At 37.3% G+C, this 18,539-nt stretch overlaps 1 pseudogene; it reads left to right on the top strand.

Annotated features, from left to right (window-relative positions):
• The first annotated feature begins 1,638 nt into the window (after positions 1 to 1,638).
• LOC124959198 (zinc finger protein 708-like) overlaps positions 1,639 to 18,539 on the top strand; it is a 92,484-nt pseudogene continuing 75,583 nt past the window's right edge.

Raw genomic sequence — 18,539 nt, forward strand, 5'->3', positions numbered from 1 at the left:
GGAGCCCTGGTCTTTTTACTTTCGTTGCTTCTTTTTGGTGCTTCTACTTGTACTGGCCAGAAAATCCTAGGAGAGAATGGGCCATGTCTTCCTTGTCTAAGAGTCTGTGCCAGTCTTTAGCACAGCACCTAGCCCAATGTGTCTGAAAGGGATGACTGCATAAGACAAGTGTGTACTGACCTCAAGTTGTGACTACCAGACACATGTGGTATGCCATGGCTGTGAGGATCTTGGGCATATTTGTTACCAGTCTAAGCTTGACTTCACTAGGGAAATTGCCTTTAGGGAATTGGCCTTAGCCAAGGAAATGGCCTATCCCCCTCACCAAAACCCAAGGAACAGGCCTGGATCATATTAGGCTACACTTCATGGGGGAAGGTAGGGCTCCCAATCCCAATATATTGCATTTTCTGTCCTGCTCCTGACTACCTTCTCCCTTCTCATCCCACATCCATGTTAAACAACTGTTACTTGACATCCATGGAATCCTGGGAATGTGCCTGAAGTTTCTCAGTCAATCCTACAATAGAAATACTTTTCCCATTTTGTAAATGGAGCAAAACTGTTCACCAAAATACCTTGGATGCTGTTATTGACAAGCAGAACTCATAATTACTGAAAAGAAACATGGAACCAAATTGCTATAATCAGCCTGATGATGAAATGTGTTTAGGTACATGATGATAAAACTGAATCTCTACTGCAATAGAGGCTGCCAAAGGTGTCATGGACTGAGAGGAAGGTGGATAGATATTCAGGGTGCTAAACAGAGGAACAGAGAGAACTCCATCCCCATCTCCATTCATCCAAGGGAGGGATCTCAGGGAGCAGGAAATCTCAAGGCTTCCCACATTTTTCTAGGGCAAAGAGAAGCAGGACACATTTTAGTGGATTAGGTAGAGTTTTTATTTATTTATTTATTGGCATGTCTATCCATTTATTTACAAAATTAGGAAAATCTTCAATCAGCTTTCCTGGACTCACAATGAAAGTCAATTTTTTTTTATTAGAGATCCTTGAGACCCTATTAACAATAAGTCTTTGTATTATGTGACTTGGAACTTGGGGAGCAAGATAGCACACATAGCTTCCTTTTGAAACAGATCAGTTCTGCATGAAGGCAAGTAGACTAGGATGAGCAGTTTGTGATTCTGTTGTTTTTCCCTTGAGAAGAGTGTTTTGCTCCAATTAAGGATACACACCTTGGCAGAGCCTTTGACAGTTTTGCAGGAAGGCAGGTGAGCGCCCACTGCCTGGGATCCAGTGGTTGGGCTGGAACCAGGGAAAGCACCCAGGTTGACCTTGGTTTGTGCAAGGCTGCCATCATGTGGCCACTGCAGATATTTCTCACCAGCAAGCTTAGCATGCCCAGGCACAAAGCTTGGTTTACACTGTTCTGAGCTCTCTTGACAGGCCCCTTCTGTAATGATCATGATTTTCTACCTCCAGCCAGAATACAGGCTCAAGATATAGCTTGATCTCAGTTTGAGGAAAATAAGGTTCTAATGTAACCATTCAAGTCCAAGTCTTCTCCAGGCCTGCTGTGAGCCTCCACCAAAGTAGAGCAACACATTGACAAATTCCCAAGGGACTGAAAGGCCATTTCTGTTTGTGTGATTTTGGATTAATTAGAAGAAGATGAGGCGGCACCCCAAAGGACACTTTAGTGAGGTTTTATTATGGAAAGAGGTCCAGGTATTTAAACATTGAAGAATTGACAATTTCTTAGCATTACAAGACAACAGAACTTAGAACTCTGGTAACCAGGCACCCACATTCTAGGGAAAGTCCCTTGTTTAACTCATGTGAAGAAAGATGTGTAACAGAGCAGGATTTATTCCTGATGTATCCAACCTTCTAAGGTTCTAGGCACAAAAAGATCCAGCATGGGAATATTTTCACATGTTGACTTAGCCCTCACACCAGACCCTTATAGCCACTTATCAGGAGGCACCCAAAGATAAAAGAGAGGAGCCTAGAGGTGACCAATCAAGGCAAGTTCTCATCTGGGATCATATCTGAGATGTCCTTTGACCTTCCCTGTCTGTGTGTGTGTGTGAGGGTGTATTATGAATCCTGTAAAAATAGGAGTAGATTATTCCATGTTGATACTGTGGCAGAACTTTCATGTTTGTACTACTAAAAATGATGAGTAGGGGGGATATTTAAGTACTGGATACTAGATTTTTCTACTCAAATATTTATCCAAAGTATTTATTCTGTAACCAAGTGTCACCAGTATAAGGCCTATGCATATATTCATCTATAACTGGGTATAAATATTTTCAATGGGAGTGTCCCCTATGGAGTTGGCCAGGATGGCCAGAGTTAATTATTGTCCAATATGAATGACAATCTCTTTTTAGAGCCCCATGCAGATTGTTGTGGAGCTACTTCTTAATTCTGTCTCCTTGGGGAAAGAACATGTGAACCACACAGCCAACAATGATATCTCTGGTCTAAAGATAGATGAGATTTCTGGAGAAGAGTCTCCACAGGCAGGAATTCGAGATGGTCAAGATAGGTACAGGACAAATACCCAAGTATGGGGACTCCATAAACCCTGTTCCAGGTTTTTACCACTTGAATGACCTATATTCCCATCCCTAAAGAAATCTAGACTGTATCACCCCCCAACCCCGGCAACCTAGTAGGTGTAAATCTTCAGATTACATACTTGTAGAAATAACAGAGAAAATAATTCCACATTGTTTTTAATGATTACTGGGTTCTGAATATTTCTTTTCTGGTGCTACCTGCCAGAGGTAACCCATATACCAGTCATCTCTGCTGTACTTCTAGTTCTTTTACAAGACTTAAACACTAACACCTTCAACAGGAATGTATTGGCCTAAACATGAGTGAGGGGTACACAAACAAATGAGGTAAAAGTAGTCTACATATTTTACATGATTACCATAACACAAAAAAAAAACTCTATAGTCCTATCGGGTAAGGAGATTGTTCTCACATGCCTTTAATATTCCAGTAAGTAATGTCATTTTTTGCAGCAGTTCAGTCTTTCAATGCTTGTGGAATATGATGTGATTCAATTGTTTCTTCATTCTGCCATGATGCAGGAACAGTGTGTATGTGTCCTAGTAAACTGCATCAGTATCATTGGACTGATACAAGAATGCCACAGATGGGGTTAAACATACATTTATTTGTGTTAATTCCAGAATCTGTATATCAAAATGCTTGCTGGAATGATTTCCTTTGAGGTCCACTCTTTGACATCTATATTGCCATTTTTTGTCTCTATGTTTGCATGACATTTTCTATGCTAATTGTGTCTTTATTGCTGCTTTTTAAAGGAGACAAAGTGAATTGGATTATACATTACACCAATTAACTGGATTAAATTAATCATGTCTTTAGGAAACATATATTTAAGTAGAATCAGTCTGAGGCACTAGGTATTTGGAACATTAATATATGAGATTTGGGGAGAGGCACAATTCAGCTAATAACAAACTAGTCTTCTGGTGAAGACACTCCTGGGAAAGGGAATACTGAGTGAAGGTATAATCACATGTAACATTTTAATAGCTACAGTCAGATTACATCACAGAAGGGTTGCTGAAGTTACATTGCCACAGAATGTCTGGTTGTAGCTACTTCTCTGCATCCAGGATTATCTGGGTGTTGGCATTTAAAAATTACTTTTCTTGGTTAATCTCTTGTTCATGTGGGAAACAAAATCTCTGTTCCATTTTTTTTTTTTTGCAGTTTCCAAACTGAAAAGCTCGAGTTGCCTTTCAGATGATTTATCAGCCATTTAGATTTTTTTCTTCCCTAAGACATACTCACATTTTGGGCCCTGTGTTGGACTTTCTTGCTCCCTGACGTCTTCAAACATTTGCCCAATGAGGAACCTGGGTTGACATAGCTCTGATTCTAAAGATTCTTAAAGTAAAAATAGGAAAAACATTAATCTCTCAAGTCAATGGGACCACCTGGGATGACTTCTCTAGGCTCTCTCTTTAAAATAGAGAAAAATAATATTTCTGTAGATGGAAATCCTCTATATCAGGAGCAAACCAGACTTTGAATGAATGAATGAATTCAGCTTAGAATAAATTTGATACATTTCTGCCCTGTGCAGTTCTCAGTAAAGACACATGCTGCTGAGAAGCCATTTCGTACCTAGAAATCTGTGTTTTCTCATTTCTACTATTGTATGTTTTCAGAGGACTCCGTTGGATAATGTCTTCATGGGGCTTTTGATTTAGGTAGGTGCTGTGTTTCCACAGCTGACAAAACACTTTGAAGTTACTGTGTAGATACTGCTTAACTATTATCTGACACCTTATTAATTTTCTTTCAGAAACTTAAATCTTAAAATTTCATCATGGGCACTCATGTCATCCACAAGCCCAAATACAATATGTCAACTCCTCCTGGTCTGAAATCCAGATTCCAATTCTCTAAAGTTTTATGGTACTGCTAATAATTATATATCTCTCCAGTCTTGGCCTCCCTTTTGTTGTATACTCTCAATTAAAAAAAAAATGTGCTGCATGCCTCTATAGACCATGTCCCTCTTTGTTTTGAAATCATAGGGCTTTGTGTTCCTTTACATTCCTCTAGATCAACCTGTTCTATAATTAATAAACCCTTATTAATAATATCAACCTATATTTTGATATGTAAAGGGGTGTTGAGTTAATTTCTAACTGGTGTTTGCCCATATAAACTGAAGCAAGATTCCCTGCATCCTGGAATGGAAACCCCAAGATGACACAGATATATGAGAATATTCTGCTGAGTTATATAATATATAGGACTGAATTTTATATATGTATATCACAAATCCTGCTTTTTTGATGAGAATAAGAAATTGCAAAAGCCTTCTGATATGGTGGAGGTATTTTGGTTTTGGAGTCAGACACAGCTCATCATGAGTCCCAGCCCACCTGCTTAATAGTTGTGAAAGTTTGTCCACCAGAGGAAAGAGATGTCACAGTCTGGTCATCAGGTCTAAGTCCAAATTGTTAAATAAGTTTGCATTTAATGTATTTAAACCATAGAGTCAAGACTGTGGAAGATTGCAGGCTATGTGACTTTAACCTCCTGGGCTCCCCCATCTTCTTTTTTATGCCGTCTGATATCTGCAATGGGAAAGAACCTATGACCAGAATGAAGTGGGAAAGAATGATCTACTTTTGGACACTTTCTGGTTGCAGGTTCCTGCTCCCACTCAGGACATTGTTTCTCCTACTTATGGAGTCTGAGGAGAAATATTAGTAGAAAACCCTATCCATCAACTCTAGCATATAAAGAGATAGACCAGGCCCTTTAAGTCCCTGATGTCATTGGACTCATAGCTCTCAAATCTGGAATATAGCTACTGTCAACTGGGTTATGATAGAGTCAAACTTGAGGGTGTAGTTCTCAAAACACATATACTTCATTAGTAGTATTTTATTAGTCAGAGATAATATTCTGGATATGCTAGGTTATGTTATTAATATTAATTTCAACTGTTTATTAATGTGAATATTAGAAATATTTTAATTATTCTTGTGCCTTCCCTGTTGTTTCCTTTGGACATTGTTGTTTTAGGGGGTTACTTCCCAGTTCAAAGATCAGTCTTTCTCCTAAACAAGAACAGAAAGCAGAAAAGTTAAATGGAATTTTATAGTAATTGTTATTATATTATTTTCATTTATGAATGATAAACAGGATATAATCCAAAAACTGAAATGATCTTATTTGCAAGGTTAAAAGCAAATGTTCTGCTGGCTGGACTAGATCCCACTTCAGGAAGAAAACCTTGCCTTAAAACAGCAGCAGCCTGAGGCTCTGAGGTGCAATTCCCTGATCTCTAAAGAAAAAAAGAAAAAAGCTGCAACCAACAAACCTGTCATTCTGGCTTTATTAATGCTAGGATTGGATAATACTCCCTGTCATTCAAAAAAAAAAAAAAAGGCTCACTGGAGTCAGACTCAGGAGGTATGGTCTGAAGCCCTGTCCAATCAGGAGCAGTTAGTGAGAACTATCCAATCCTGTGTGCAACCAGGGAGGAGGGGTGGGATTCCACAATCTGGCCAGGGGCATTTTGCTCCTGAGTCTGCCATTTTTGCCATTTGGCTCCAGTCCTCACTCTCATCCTTTGTAGTCACGTTCTGCTCTACTCTGCAGGTGCTGAAGATCCCTAGGGACAGACCTGGGTCCTAGGCACCAGGAAATGGTGAGTGTGCAGTGGCATCAGGAACCTGGGGAGGAAGACTGGGGGAGGGAACTGTTGGAACCGCAGGTCTGGCTCTGGCAGGAACAGGAGCTAGCAGACAGGGACTCGGGGCCAGTCTTCCCAGATGCTGGTGATTGACCTGTGGGACAATTATCATAAACAAATCCCCATATCATTTCCCTGCAGGAGAGGAGCTGTGGTCTATAGGAAGTTTGCTTCCTCCTGAGCTAACTTATTATTCATTTTTACTTTGTTTTTCTTCACTTCCTTTTTTTATTTTATTTTTTTTTTTTTTTTACTGGAAGTTGGACCGAGGGATACTTTAACACTGAGCTATATCCTTGGTACTTTTTATTTTTGTTCTGATAAAGAATCTAGCTAAGTTGCTGAGATTGGCCTTGTTATGGTTTGATTTATCTAGACTTTTATATTGCAATGAAGTATATAATTTTTACATATGTATGGATTTATATATGGATTTTGTTTATATTGTGATTCCTTATTGTAATAGTATAGTTTCATAATATACACGAATGTCAGATATGATAAGTATTTCTTTTTCTCTTACAATTGAAAAATTTCTTGACTAATGTTATGTACAACTTTGTGGATGAATTTTAGAACTTAATGCATTATTGCAGTATAGTTATCCGTAATATTTGGGTTCATTTTGACATAATCATACAAGTGCAGAATATAATTTGCTCCACTTTAGTACCCAGTAGTTTCCCTTTCCTTCTCCTACCTTTCCCTTTCTTCCATTTATTTATAGTTTTTTAATTATGGCTTTATAGATACACATAAAGGTAGAATTCACTGTGGTATATTTATTTATTTACATAGCAAATTTGGTGGGAATATATTGCATTTTAATTTTGGGGAAAATTTTCATTTTTGTGATGATGAGTTTTATCATATACACATGGGATGTGTTATTGAGTCTTTTGTGAGCATCTGATGATTTTCATTTTCTTATTAAATCTATGTACATTCATTTTTTTGTTTGTTTGTTTTATGGTGCTGGGGATTTGAACCCAGGGCCTTGTGCTTGCAAGGCAAGCAGTCTACCAACTGAACTATATCCCCAGTCCAAATCCATGTACATTCTTTCTGAACATGCATACATGTGAAATATCAGTGCATATTACACCTACATAAAATTAAACATGGTGATCTATACTATTTTAAAAAGTGGATATACTATGACCAAAATGTGACTGGCCCTTAGTGACCAGTGTTCCCTCAGGTTATTATTTTCTCTTCCAAGATGTACCATCCCACTGGGTTACAAGTGTTTGAATGAATACTATTGTGTTTTTACATGTCATCATAGTCACATACGCTGTCATTTCAGTAAGTCTCTGTGATGGGGAGTATCATATATCTTCAATAGCAAAACAGTTTCCACAATTAGATAACTTAAACTCTTCTCAAGTTTATGAGCATTCTTTTGTTTTATTATCCTCATCAATACTATTTGATTTTGTCTATGACAAAATTTTATTTTATATTTCTCTAATTTATAAAGATGTTGAACATTTTATGATTATTGAACATTTAGATATTCCCTGTATAAATTGGCAGTTCAAGACTCTTGTTTGCATTTCTTTGTAGTTTCTGGCATCAAATATAAGAAAATGAATCCAAAAAGGCAGATAGAATTTGATTTCAAGGAAATAAAAAGGGTATTAAGTATTTTAAAAATTATTTGCCTTGTGGGGTCTCTTGGTCCACCAAACAGTTGAGGTGGGTGTGGCAATGGAGTTGAAGAAAGACTTCTGGAGATCAGTTTCAGAGAACTTGATCTACTTTTTTGTAACATGGTAGGCTTATATCCTCAAGCAGTATCCTGGCAGAATATCGCTGAGTGTTGTTGGACCCAGTGGGCTTACAACATGTGCAGGGATTTTTAACCAATGGGCTTAAAGGTCACTGACAGAAAAAGCAAGAGGAACAAAATGTGGCTGAGGATGAAAGGGGACTAGGTTATTACAGTGATAGGGCTAAGTGCGGTTAGTGTTCTAACCACAGTATCTAGGTTCAGGTCCTGAGAACCTCTCACAGAGGCAACATAAACCTCTTTCCACCTCATGTTCCCAACGTTGCCTTTTTCTTTTCCCCTGAGTAAGTAATGTAGGTTTCTTTTCTGCTTTATTTTGGAGGTTATTTCAAATTGAATTCTAGGGTCTATCTTTGGAAATTCTAACAGAAAAAAATAAGGAAAATCTGTCTTCCCTATGGCTGTAGGAAAATGAATATATTTTCTCAAAATCATTTGTAAGTAAATTGTTGGATGGTGCATTCAGTAAAACATCCACTCTTCTTCCTTGAAGGTTTTTTTTTTTAAAGTTTTTGACAGTGAATCATGCATTCTATTATCTGAATTTTGGAGTTTAATACAAAATCATATGGGATAAGAACTGGCAATTCCTAGAAATATTCATAAATGATTGTTTACTCAATGATAAGTTGTGACAATAGCAACAAAAGGACATTTATTATTTTAGAAATAGTTACATAATTTTTCTTTTCAATTTCTTATAAACCTTATAGATTTATTTCTTTCCTGAGTCATACTCAGACTCTGGGCCTGTGTTGTGCTTTTTTGCACCTTGTAACCTACAAGCATTTACCCTCATAAAGAATCTGGGTTGAGAGCTGTTTCTGAAGAATTTCTTAATATGAGACAAGGGAAAATATTTTTGTTACCCCTGGGATGTCTTCTGTAGGCACTCTCTTCAAAATGGAGAAAAAAATAATATTTCTCCAGATTGACATCCCCTATGCCAGGAGCAAACCAGCCTCTGGGGAACTTTGAAGGGATTTCATACAATTCTGTCTCTGGGTAGTTTTGGGGTGCTGCCAAGTTGCCATTTAATGTCCAGAAACCTGAATTGTCTCATCTCTACAATGAGAATAATTTTAGAGGACACAGATGGATAATGCTCTTATGGTGGCTACTAATACATGTATATAGGAACCCATGTCATCCACATTCCCAAATATAAAAGGTTGAATCTTCCTTGTCTGAATTCCAGGTTTCAATTCTCTGGTGGTTCAAGGTGGTGCAACTAATTTTGTTTCTCCTTGTCTTGTTTTTACTCTGTGTCCCCAGTAAAAGTGTTCTCTGCTCCATGCCTCTATTGCCCATGTTCAGCTATGTTTAGAAAATGATTTAGAAACCTGTATTATTTGCTAATTGGTAAAGAAGGGTTCAGATTACTTCTGGTTGCTATCTGTCCTTTTTACAAACTGAACCAGAATTTCCCCAGGTCCTGGAGAGGGAGTCCCATTACCAATCAGGTATATGAAATGTGCATATTATATATACATATAAATATACATATATAAAATATAAGCATATATATATATATATATATATATATATACACACATATACATGGACATAGGTGCAGACAAATCTCTTGCCTGCATTTCTTTTAGGTGAGGAATACAATTCCTTACCAATATTTCTTTTCTTTTCAGGTTCAAAAAACAGGAGAGATACTGCCCTGAAAGCAGAGATTTTTAACAAGAAAGTTTCCAGAAGTAGACTTTTTCCCACCCAATGCTGGTCATGCTGGTCATGGTCCATTCCATTCCAGATAGCAGGAAGCAAGCAAAATATATATACACATATGTATACATATGTATGTGTTAGTATGTACACACACACATACACAATCCTTTTTTGAACAAGTGTCAGTAACCAAGTCCTAAATTAACAAGAAAAATTGTATGAGTTATGTGGTATAGTGGAGGTATTTGTATTTGGGCTTTTAAATTACATGCTTTGTGTGTGTGCGTGTGTGTGTGTGTGTGTGTGTGTGTGTGTGTGTGCGTGTATACTGGGGATTGAACAGGCACTTAACCACTGAGTCACATCCCCAGCACATTTTATGTTTTAATTTAGTAACAGGGCCTTGCTGAGTTTCTGAGGCTGACTTTGAACTTGCAATCCTCCTACCTCAGCTTCCCAAACTACTGAGATTACAGGTGTGTGCCACAATGCCTGGCAACACAATTCATCTCAATTCCAAGCCCACTTGCTTATTGAGAGGCTTTCATCATAGGAAGAAAAAAATGTCATAGACTGGACAATAGGTCTAATTCCAAATTGCAAAAGAAGTTTGCCTTTAATGCATTTAAATGTTAATCTCCAAGCTTTGTATCTGAACACATGAGCCACAACTACTGCAAGGAAATGAATCCTTTACTTATAACTTATAAAAGAGTGGTCAGAACCTCCTGAGGTCAGGGGAATTATAACTTTCAAATTTTAAATATGGTTCTGTGAACTGAGATATTCTGGAGGCTTGACATAATTTTAGAGAGTGCTGTTCCAAAAATACATATACTTCACTAGTAATATTTTATTGGTCACATAATGTTAATATTCACATAATGGATATGTTAGGTTATGTTATTAACTCAATTTCTACTACTTATTTTTTATGTGAATACTAGAAAATTTTTAATTACCCTTGAAACTTATATATTTTCATTGACTATTACTGCCTTAGGGGATTCCTTCCCAGTTTAATGTTCAATCTGTTTTCTCACATAAGAGAGCAGGGAAGTTAAATAAAATTTTATAGGATTGTCACTTTACTATTTCCAACCATAAATAATATATAGACATATATAATCCACAAATTGAAAAGACCTTATATGTAAGGTTAAATGCAAATGTCTTACTGACTGGAATGGACCCCACTTCTCTAAGAAGACGGTGCTTTAAATTAGCTGCAGCCTGAGGTTCTGGATTTTAATTTCCAGTACCTCAAAAGAAAAAAGCTACAGCAAGAATCTGCCATTGTGCATTGTGACCTCATTCATTTAGGCATTTGATGTCACTTCCTCTTACATAGAAAACTCACTAGACTCAGATTGATGATGTTAAAACATAAGCCCTGTCCATTCCAGAGCCCGTAGGTAAGCATTGTCTCATCTAGCACATGGGCAGTAAAGAGGAGCAGGCTTTGACCATCTGGTGTGCCTTTTGCCTCTGGAGCCTGTCAGTGTTGTTATCCATCTCTAGGCTCCTTCTTTTATGTTCAGGGGACCTGGTTTGACCTACCATGCAGGTGCTAGAAGATCTGATAGAAAGAAAACAGGTCCCCTCAAAAGCCAGTAAAAGGTGAGTGTGCTGTGGCATCCTGAAACTGAGGGATGAGGCTGATTGAAACTGGCTGCAATGATTATGGTGGGCACTGGCAATTGCAGACTGGAATCCCTGTGGTAGTCTCTAGTCTGCAGCCCTGGGTTCTCCTCTGGGGCAGGTCAGCACTGAATCCCCACTGGACAGTCAAATGGGGCATATGTCAGCAGTAGACTCTTGAAGTCCTGTCCTATCCCTGCAGAATATCTGCAGGCCCTATCTGAAGTCTTATCTGAGCACATATGTGGCAGCATTCCAGCACCTTCACAGATAGTGTGATGGATTGTGAAGCAGGATGATCATCAGATTCAAAACTTGATGTATTGTTTTCATGCATAAGAGGGGCTGTGGTCTATAGGGCTTTTAGTTCTTTCTTCCTCCTGAGCTTTCTTTTCTTACTTTCTTGGGGTAAATGTGGTACTGTGGATTGAATCCAGAGGTCCTTTACCACTGAGCTACATCCCTGGTACTTTTTATTTTGAGAAGTTGATGAGTCTGCCCTTGAACTTGTGCCCCAGTCTCCTCAGTTCCTGGGATTACAGATGTGTGCCAACCTGCCTGGATCCTTCTGAATGTTCTAAATATATGGGAAGCAAAATATCAAATTCAGAACCCTGTCTTCCAACCTAAACTGTTATATATATATCAACAAAATCCTAAAATTACAGCTCCATCTCCACAATCCTAATGACAACTTCCCCTCTTCTAAATATAATCAATTATTTTCCCATATTATGTTTCAAATGAACACAGTAGTTTTATAATGTTTTACAAAGAACTGGGTGGAACTTTTTAAAGAATTTGTTCTCTGACTGGGTGCAGTGGCACATGCCTATAATTCCAGACACTCAGGTGACTAAGTCAGGAAGATTGCAATTTCAAGGTCAGGAATTTAGGTAGACCATGGGCAAGTTAGAAAGACCTGTCTGAACATTTTAAAACAAGGGCTGAGTTATATAGCTCAGATTAAACATGCCCCTGTGTAAAATCCCCAGTACCATAGGAAAAAAAAATCAAAACCAAAGGTTCATTGTTTGTTTATGAGCATTACACATGTAGAAAAGGAGAGAAGAATCACTTGACCTTTGAAAAAATATGTGTTTTTATTCTCCCTTTGTCTCTCCAAGGCCAGAAAACTTTGTGTTGAGAGTACCCCTTGTGGAATTTGTCAGAGGGCTCTAATTCTCTTCTCTGATAGTTTTATGGCACTGTGTTTCAGAGCTGTCTGATAGGAGGATCCCACAACTGGCACATCAACTGTCTCTTGAGAGTCTAGTGAATATCAGTATTTGGGTCTTATCCTGTTATAGAGCAGTCTAAATTTAGGGGGTATAGTTTCTCAGGGAAGTAGCTGAGTGCCCTAAAGCTGGGAGAAATCTTCTTGTGTGCCAAAAGGCACTTCAGTTTTTTCCTTATCTGGGCTACTGTGAATACTGCTACAATGAAGATGAGAATGCAACAATTTAACATACGGATTTCAACTACTTTGGTGTCCCAACCCGCAGGACTGCAACGGGAACCTGGAGGTGGGAGAGGAGATTGGGAGAGACAAGAGACACGAGAAATGGAGACAAGACAAAAGCCTGATCAAGTCTCATTTATTAGGGGAATAAACCCAGTTAATATCAAATACAAAAGCCAATCAGGGGAAAGCACGCAAAGGCAAAACTTGTCCATGTGCCAGGGCTCGAACAAGAAAACATACTTGGCCTGTCATGAAGCACCATGTAATCTAGCCCAATACACACATAGTATTGTCTGAGAGTTACATGTGCAGGAGAGGCACGCCCTGCCAGCATCTGTTAGACGCCATCTTAGCTCAACATGTGGCAAGGCGGGGGCATGGCCAGACGGCTCTGGACACTTTAGAAATGCACCGAGAAATTATTATCATGTTAGTTTTTAAAGATCTTTAAACTTCCAATGCTTTAAAAAAATGACTACTAAATTCATATTCTAGCACAGTGTGAAAGTGTTTCTACCATATCCATATAAATGGATATTAGTTATTCTCTAACAGTTGTGCTCAGGCTGCAGGTCTTATATTTCACCGTCACACAAAATTCCTGATGCAAGTATTTAGAATCCAGGCTGCCTTATACTCAGTGGAAGAAGGTGATGTAAAACTATTTTAGAAATAAACAGGAATCTGTGCTTTGAAGTCTTTTTCTTCATTTGTGGTAGGTTTGCACACCAATGTGAAACCACTCCTTTGTGATTTAGGGAGATATGCATATGTCAGTTGCCCTTACTCCCAAAGCTTGGAAGTTTAGGATGTAGTCCATTGAATGTAAAAAATTGAGGTTGGGACAAATTTCTTACAGAAAGAATTAGGCCTGCAGTTATTAGTGAGGTGAGCTGTGGGAGAGGAAAGTGCTGAACTACCTCTTGGTCTGCCAGTTATGGACTCTGTTTCCCGTTAACTCTTTGATGCCTGCTAGTTAGAAGCTCAACTGTTAGCACAGCAGTTTGCAGAGTATGTTGGCAAATCCTTTAGGATAAACTGGAACCTTACAACTTAACTCCTCTTCGTCATGAATTTGGCATGGCCATAGACAAACCACCCTTTATCTCTGGTCTTGATACTCATGTGTATCTAGTCTTTTCTTCTGTGTACACAAGATAATTAAAATTTGAACTACAGACAATTTAAAGTTAATATGCTATATTTATGACCCCAGTCTTCCCCTACTGAGGGAAACACTGGATTTGGGTATTCTGTCCCAGTTATATGGTACATTCCTCAAGGAAGGCTAAAGCTAACTTTTTCAACTTATCTGATGGTAGATTTTTTATTGTTGCTGTTGTTGTCCAATGTCTATACCTCTAATTTATTTATAACCTTAACAGGGACTCATAATATTAATTTGGTGTATCCATGAATGGAGGGAGTCAGGAGGCTCATATTCTGGTATACATTTAAAATCACCCCTCTTTTTTTTTTTTTTTTTTTTTTTTTGCGGTGCTGCAAAGCAAGCACTTTACCAACTGAGCTATCTCCCCAGCCCTTAAAATCACCCCTCTAAATATCTGCTTTTTGGGGGTGCTGCATCATAATTCCAGTGTCAAACAATCTGCACACAAACCCTACAAGTGATCTGTGACTCTAGTTCTAACATCTACCTTCTGGTTGAGTTGTATCATTTATTCACCTTAAATACTTTTCTTGATATAGTTGAATTAATGTAGGTACTTTTATTACACTTAACAATAAAAAATGATATGTACATACATATGGATTTAACTAGGGAATTTTCTGTATTATGATTTCTTGGTCTTTAAAACACTGCAATAAATATTATAATTTTACAATATATATTAGTTTCAGGTAATGATAGCCTGCGCTTTTTTTTTTTTTTTTTTTGCAGTGCTGGGGATTGAACCCAGGGGCCTTGTGCTTTTGAGACAAACACTCTACCAACTGAGCTATATCCCCAGCCCTAGCTGGTGCTTTTGATCTCATATTTTGGAGAGTTCTTGGTTAATTTCAAGTATATTTAGCCTTCCAGGAGAATTTTAGAAGTTTTTGCTTTCATTTCTTTATTAATTAAAATTAAAGCATGACTGGGTGCTGTGGTGCATGCCTGTAATCTAAGTGACTTGGGAGACTGAGGCAGGAGGAATGCGAGTTCAAAGTCAACCTCAGCAAAAGTGAGGTGCTAAGCAATTCATAGAGATCCTGTCTCAAAAAAAAAGTTCAAAAGTAAAGCATGGTGAAATTTTGTCAGAGTATTTTTATAGTTTTACTTTGGGAAAATTGTCATCTTTATAATGTTGTATTTTATCATCTATCCATAGGATGTATAATTGATTCTTTTATGTGCTTCTCTGTATTTTTATTTTCTCAAATTCTGCACATTTCCTTTTTAAATATGTTTATATGTGAAATGCAACATTTATGTGGCATCTATATAAAACATACATGGTGTTTTATAGTATTTGTCAAACTGGATGTAATATAACAAAAAATGTGTCTGTCTTCTAGAAAACATTATTTCCCACAGTTTATAATTTATTTCTTCCTAACTTGTACATCCTCTTTAATCATGCCCCTGGGTTTCAACTCTGGAGGATTATGGCTATATCCTCATATGTGCTCTAATTTTACTGTCTGTGTGGTGGGGCTGTAACATGTATGTTCAATAGCAAAATAGTTTCTACAAATGGATAAAAACAGCATAATCTCCATCTCCATTTATGAGAATGCATTTATTCACATGTTCATCAATACTATATAGTTTTGTGTATATGATGTGATTTTATTTTACATTACCATATTTCTAAAGATGTTGGGTTTTTATGATTATTGAAGACTTAGATATCTTCTATTTAAAGTGGCTGTTCTAGTCTCTTGCTTGCTTTTGCAGTCTGACATGTGAGGCAAATAGTTTCTTTCACTGTCAGTTCTTGTACCATTTAATGGAATCATTTGATGAATAAAATTTTTATTCTAGCATTATAAAATTTATAAATTTAAATATTATTTTGTGTAACTTTGGAAGGAAATAACTGATATTTGTTGTTCTTTTTCCCTTTTGAAAGATTGGGGATTGAAACCAGGAAGTCCTATTACTGAGCTATATTCTTAACTCTTTTTTAAATTTTATTTTCAGACAGGGTTTTGCTTGGTTGCTTGGGTTGACCTTAAAATTATGATCCTCCTGCCTTAGTCTCCAGAGTACTGGATATTTCAGATGTGCACCACCACATGCATCCTATCTCACTCTTTCTTATGTCAACTTTTGAATACTTTATATTTTCTTTTATATTTTAATATTATTTATTCATAATTCTTATATTTAGTATTTGGCATGTGAAAATGATTTTTTATGTGGCATGAGTTAAGGGGGATGATAGCATTTCTATTATCACACAGATGTCCCAACATACTAGCTACTTTTTTGGAAAGAATTCCATTTTTATTTTTCCTGGTACTGCAATCTCTATGATTTTTCACTGTCTCAATGGCAAGGGAAAAATCTTAAGATTTTTGTCTTGCATTCCACCATTTATTCATTTCATCATGTGGTCACTGACTACTATAACTTCATAACATTAATCATGTGTGGCATCATGTGTTTTGGTCAGTGGTAGACTTCCTGTACAGCAAATAGCTTAGCCATGTTGTAGTTTGTACCATCTAGATTCTTGTCATTACACTCAGATATTTGGAAAATGGCAGAATCATCTTTGAATGAATTTTCCATAATGTATTACCATCAAGTGAGACATCATTATATATATACATATTTGTGCAATTACATAACATATAATTGATATAAGTTTTACTTGTTGAATTTACCAGAGCTTTTCAATTTTATTTGCTTTTCAATATTTATTTGGTACTGTGCATTGAACCTAGGGGTACTTAACCACTGAACCACATCCCCAGCCATTTTTTTATATTTAATTTAGAGTCAGGGTCACACTGAGTTTCTAAGTGACTTGCTAATGTACTGAAGCTTGATGTAAACTTGATATCCTCCTGACTCAGCCTCCTGAGTCACTGGGATTACAGGTGTGCACTACACCTGGCTCATTTGCTTTTTAAAAGTACCAACATTGATATTGGTGATTGTCTTTTTAGTATGTTCAATTTCAATATCTTCTAATTTTGCTCTTTTGCTTAGGATTTTCTTTCCTCTACTCTTATCTTTATAAAATTTACTTTTCCAAACTATTGAGATGGATGATGTGCTAGTAAATTCTTAGTCATTTTGTGGCTTACTAATTTATGTATTTATGTTTCCTTTTTAACCTCAGTTTTAGAGGCATTCCACTTTTTTACAGCCTTTATGGAGGCTTAATTGGCACTATCAACCTGTATATATCTTAGGCCTATAATTTTGTTTTCTGTCATTTGTACATACCCATGAAACCATCACCACAATCAATAAAATTTTTATAGTCATTACTACAGTGTTTTCCCGAGTTTTCTTTTAAATTCTCCCTTTGATTTCCCTCACAACCTTTTATATAATAAATTTGATCTTTTTGAACACAGCAAGAACAGGCAAATATCAAAATTATAGAGATCCTTGAATTACCACAAAGAAAATGTACTACTGCATTAAGAAATACATTAAGAAATAGAACATTAAATGATGCCCTGACAATTAAAAAATAGAACATTAAATGATGCCCTGACAATCTCTTTATGCTCTTTTCCTCTTAATACCTCTCCATAATCCCCAATGGTAAGTGCTCTTTTGATTTTCTATATAGTACTATTTATTCTTTAAAAAAAAAAAACAGCAAACAATAAAACAGAAGTGTTTATCCCTCTTAATTTATTGATACAAAAAAGGGAGGAGAAGGGGGAAGTTGTGAGCTTGCTTCTAACCCTGACCCGGCCCAGCCTGCTGTTTTTTTTTTTTTTTTTTCAGTACTGGAGATCAAACTCAGGGCCTTGTGCTTGGGTGGCAAGCACTTTACCAGCTGAGCTATCTCCCCAACCTGCCTGCTGTTTTCTGGTTGGAGAGGATGTAAGGTAAATCTAGAGATGAAGAAGGAGAGGGCTGGGGCAGAATGTGAGACTGGGCACTACTAAGAGAGGCTACCAGAGTGTAAGTGGTAGGAGGGAGAAAAGAACAAGGAAGGGGAGAAGGGCAATTGGGGACAAGTGGGAAGCTCAAATGGAGCAGGCCAGAAGGTGTAACAATGGTAGAATGATCAGGGAGTGTAAGCATCTAGACAGGTAGAAATAAGAAAGCTGGAGTGTAAAAAGAATAGCATCTTTGGTGCAGTTCTTCAAGCTACAAGCAGGTAAAATGTTCACACCTTGGTTTTCTCACACTCTCACTTCCAAAGAGACATCCCATTCCAAACCCATTGGAAGTGTTTTTCTTCTGTCACACCAATTTCTTATTTCTACCAATTGGAATTCACTTTATATTTTTTCTCTTCTTCTTCCTGCTACTTATTCCCCTCTCCATCCTCAGCAGCTTCTTTTTCCTTCTCAGTCCTCTTCTCATGCTTTCTACCACTTCTTCTTCTTCTTTTTTTTTTTTTTTTTTTTTTTTTACTTTTCCAGCTTTCCTTATCCTTCATTTTCTTCTTATTATTCTTGAGATCTCTGGCATTAAATAGACCACTGCCTCATGTTTTTCTCTGAGATGGGCCATGTTTAGACTGTGTGAAAACTGTTTCACTGTGTCCAGATTGAAGAGTCCTGGACTTCAC

Source organism: Sciurus carolinensis, chromosome 11, assembly GCF_902686445.1.
Source record: "Sciurus carolinensis chromosome 11, mSciCar1.2, whole genome shotgun sequence".
NCBI lineage: Eukaryota > Metazoa > Chordata > Mammalia > Rodentia > Sciuridae > Sciurus > Sciurus carolinensis.